This window comes from Penaeus vannamei, chromosome 17 (assembly GCF_042767895.1).
Source record: "Penaeus vannamei isolate JL-2024 chromosome 17, ASM4276789v1, whole genome shotgun sequence".
NCBI lineage: Eukaryota > Metazoa > Arthropoda > Malacostraca > Decapoda > Penaeidae > Penaeus > Penaeus vannamei.
The window spans coordinates 149,230-154,229 of record NC_091565.1 but is presented as its reverse complement, the minus strand read 5'-3'; the positions used below and the strand labels follow the sequence as shown (position 1 = coordinate 154,229).

At 42.2% G+C, this 5,000-nt stretch overlaps 1 protein-coding gene across 1 annotated transcript in view; it reads left to right on the top strand.

Moving 5' to 3' along the window:
* The first annotated feature begins 3,980 nt into the window (after window positions 1-3,980).
* Window positions 3,981-5,000, top strand: part of LOC113807921 (uncharacterized) — a 17,363-nt gene continuing 16,343 nt past the window's right edge. The window contains exon 1 of the mRNA XM_027359247.2: window positions 3,981-4,138. The gene's annotated coding sequence lies outside the window, so the exon portion shown is untranslated. The remainder of the gene's footprint in view (window positions 4,139-5,000) is intronic.

Sequence of the window (5,000 nt, the reverse complement as noted above, 5' to 3'; positions counted from 1 at the left end):
TCTCTACCTGATCAAGCAAGCATTTTCTAATGGTGCAGTGACGGACAAAAGTCATGTCATGAAATGAAGTTTCGAGTCTGTCTTACCTTTTACAATTAGTGTGGTATTAAGCGGACGTTTGAAACAGAATTCGAGAAAGGTTTGACAAGAGTTTTAACCTTGACTGTTAACTGTGGTAGTATCATACTATAAAGAATTTAGAGACAGTGTCGGAGCAGGTAACGATATCAGTCGATTTTTTAGCTTATGTCTGAGGTATAATTGTATTTTGGAATCCTGGTGGCGATGTGATCGAAACGCTCCATACATATCTGTGCAGAGAAGCTTCTCATTTCGACCTTTTTGTGCTTGATTTGCTTCTTGTTGGCGCTGTGCTTGGGGGGAAATCGTCACACAATATGCGGGTAGATCGTCTGACGTAGAACCAATTCGCATTATTCCCCTTAATTCGCAAGTTCTGCCATCGCGAATTTCCGTAACCAATGAGGCGCGGTGGCAGAGAGTTGGAGGTATAGTAAATTGTATACCTACAAAACTGAATTTACCATGGATCAACAATAAAAATAACCTCATTTCCCCCTCCCCCAAAGCAAATCTACAATTACCCCGCATTCCCCCAGGCTGCCTACGATAAATTATCCGAAGACTTCATGGAAAACGGTAACTTTCAGATCCTGGAGACATGAAATGAACTGAATCGTGGTTTGCAGACGCCCCACTGCACTGGCACACACCAAGAACATCTGTTACACTAATTTCTGTTCTTCATTTTCAAAACCCATACATAATTTTCGGATAGGAAGAAAACGTCAAGAATTTCACTTTTTCTTCTAATTCATCACGCTGGTGTATAATCATCAAAGCTGGCGATGCAAAGATTTCCGGCCAGATGTCGCCAATGCACGCTGGGGATCCTTCAGATAACAGATGGATGCCCAGAGGAAACGAGGCGTTGAGACTGGGGGAGAAATCGAGACGGCGAGAGTGACGGATGCAGAGAGATCCTCGCAGCTGGAGGGCAGCGCTGTCCCGCGGAATGCTTTGCCGCTGGTTGATCGTGAAGGTGGGATGGAAACGCGTTTTTTTACCTCTCCCCCCACTCTCTTCTCTCTCTCACTTCTCTTCTCTCTCTCTCTCTCTCTCTCTCTCTCTCTCTCTCTCTCTCTCTCTCTCACTCACTTCTCTTCTCTCTTCTCTCTATCTTGTATACAAACATACATGTATATATACACACATATATATATATACATATATATATATATATATATATATTATATATACATATCTGTGTATATGTATATATTGTATATATTATATATATATATATATATATACCTATATAAATATATATATACCTATATAAATATATATATACCTATATAAATATACATACATATATATATATATATATATATATATATATATATATATATATATATATATATATATGTGTGTGTGTGTGTGTGTGTGTGTAAATATATACACATATGTATGTATATGTATATTTTATATATATATTATTCACTCATTCACTCACACACACACACACACACACTCACGCTCATTCACTCATACACACACACACACACAAACACACGCTCATTCACTCACACACACATACAAACACACGCTCATTCACACACACACATACAAACACACGCTCATTCACACACACACATACAAACACACGCTCATTTACTCACACACACACACAAACACACGCTCATTCACACACACACATACAAACACACGCTCATTCACACACACACATACAAACACACGCTCATTCACACACACACATACAAACACACGCTCATTCACACACACACATACAAACACACGCTCATTTACTCACACACACACAAACACACGCTCATTCACACACACACATACAAACACACGCTCATCTACTCACACAGACACACAAACACAAGCGCATTCACACGCACACATACAAACACACGCTCATTCACACACACACATACAAACACACGCTCATTCACACACACACATACAAACACGCTCATTTACTCACACACACACACAAACACACGCTCATTCACACACACACACACACACACACACACACACACATATATATATATATATATATATATATATATATATATATATATATATATATATACACACACACACACATATGTAAGTGTGTTTAAAGAATAAACTTTAAGAGAATGCGAAAATGAAATATTTTTTACCAAATGCAACACGCTGCCGCAGGCTTTGATTCTTACTGTACATCCGAGTCCCCGTCATCGGCGTTGGGCCAGAACTTGAGCCTCTCCAGCCGCTCACAGAAAGGGAAAGTCGAAAACATTTGGGGATAATGCATCGTCAAATGTCATACAAAATCATCGCCCAGAGACATTAGTCGGTTTTTTCTCTACAGTTCTCCGTAGAATTATGAATATTAATGCAGCTGGTTTCTTAATGCGATTAACTGGGAGCGATTTCGATGACTCTAACCTCAAGGAAGTTCGCCATAGCTAGTGAGTTCCTGTTAAATTCATTATGGATTTTTTTTATCTGCATAAAATCGTTATGTTATGGATTTCACTTATTAATGCCAGATAACTTTATGCCTTAAATATTTTCCTCGTTAAATAACACTGCATCTAAAATTTTGGTTTCTCAAATCGTACATCAGTGTGCTTGTCCCTACATATTCAAATGAGAGGAAATCGGGGTATAAACATACAGACGTACGGCAAATGCATGGCAGTGAGAAAAGGACAAACGCACAAGGAGGTCGCACAACTTGCAAAGTCAAGGTCGGGGAAAACGAGAGAAGTTCAGCGGGCAATAACATCACCAACGGAAAGACGCTGTCGTCGAGCCCACGCTGGAAATGGTGACCCACTTCTCGCGGGCTGCATGTGACGCCTGCCTTCCACTCCGCCCATACAACGAACGCTGCGTGGAAAGAGCAGTCTGTGTCCGCAACACATCGAGCGCCTATTCCGGATTTTATTTGATGTTCTTTGTTATAGGCCTATCTCCTCTCTCTCCTAAGCGGCTTGCTTGTTGCTGACGCGGAATGACGGTTGTTGGGGCAGGCATCTAAAGCACTTTCCAGCCGGCCATAAAGTCAGTGATAAACCGCACTCATGAAAGCCTTCACGGAGTAAAACCGTGCTGTGATTATCTATGATTACATTGATTCTCTCTATCCTCCTATGAATATGACCAACTGTATACGGTTTCTCATTAGATTAAATTAGTTTGGTCATATGACTCATGGGGAAAATTCAGCAAGGCTCATCTTCATAGCTCATCTTTCGCCAATTACGCCTGTTAAGCACAACGGTAATTTAGTGTGCGAAGTAGTTTTATGAAAATTGTCAGATGAGTATGATGTTAAACACTGTTGTTAATATTTAAGGCTATCGCCAACTGAACCTAACGGTCGTTCTATAAAATGTTTTTTTTTTTTTTCATAGGGAATCTTCGAAAGCTAAGTGAAAGTTTGACGCCAGGACGGCAACACCGCTCGACTTGACTCGCATGCGTTCGACCCTTTTCAAAATGGTTCGCTGTAATTGAGGTCACGTCGTTTATTCACGCGTGTGAATCTAGCCATAAGTCTCGGTCAGCCTTAGTTGTTTTATGATTCAGGCATTTGTTTATTTAATTCTAAAGCAACTCATACAAGCTACGGCAGTAAGAAATGACAGACAGTAAGACCACAAAGCAAGATGAAGCAAGATTAGATGTAAACAAAGGTATTGAAGAGAATGAATGAAGAAGGGTGATACTTTTAAAGGAGACGAGGAGCTAGGCTTTCCATGTTGATGGTACTGGGAGATGGATAAGATACCGCAGCGATAAGACAATGAAAACAATAGAATACAGCAGTTAAAGTGGAAGAGAAGGACGATTGTTGTGGAGGAAGAGGAGGTGGATAATACAGACGGAGAAGAAGGCGGTGGAGGAGGGGAGGGGGAGGAGGAGGAAGCAGCAGTAGGATGGAGTAGGAGCAGTGAGAGTGTAAGGCTCATTCTGTGTTCAGACCTCGCGGCGGGAGCACCGTACCTTTATCAGCCCGGGAAGATCTTTGCTCTGTCGCGTTCTCTCTTGAGATAATTTTTGTTTCCGTGGACACTGACAAGGATACGAGGTAGGGCATGTGCAGTTCTTCCTTTTCAGCGATGAAATACTTAGATGGCATGTGCTGATTTTGTGTGAGTCGCAAGTTATGGACGCGAGTTCAAAGGCGATCTAACTTTACCTTTCAGGAAATGTGAGCGTAAAAAGACGTGCAAATTTCGGACTCTGGAAAATTAATTTGACAAATTCTTCAATATTTCCTCACATTTGACTATCTTTTTATGATATATATGAAGGTGGTAGTGATTTTTGTTTTGCCTTCCCTGAGAGTATATCGTGACACGAATGAATTACCGACATCGTGAATATCAACCTCTTAATGTCATATCATAACAGTGATTCATCATGTGAGCCGCTCACCTGGTGAATAACGTGAGTGATTCATGTGCACTTGACTCGTGCGTGCTCGCACCCCTTCCCGCCCCCTTTCACTCCGTGTCACACTCCTCATGCTGTTTGGGTCACGTTTCCTTCACGGGTCTGGCTGCGCTAAGCTATTGCAACATGAGGCATCTATACTCTTCGGGTACGCGGAAAACAGGTTTTTAATGCGCGCGCGGCGCATGTGTTGGTGAGCGCGCGCGTGTGTGTTTCTTTCTGTCTGTATCTATGTATGTGTCCATGTGTGCGCGAATGCGTACGCTTGCGTGCAAGTATATGTATAAACAGACTACAGAGAAAGAATTTCATTTCCAACCCGTACCGTAACCTACTGTGCCCAGAGGCCAGCGCCCTGCAAGCAAGCGATCAGCTGCCAAATCGCGTGCGAAACAACCCCTGCTCGACCCCCCCCCCTGTCGCCGGAGGGCCGCCCCGACGCGACGCCGAGATAGAAAGTCAGACGCCGAAAATAGAAAGCTGGAAAGGCGCGG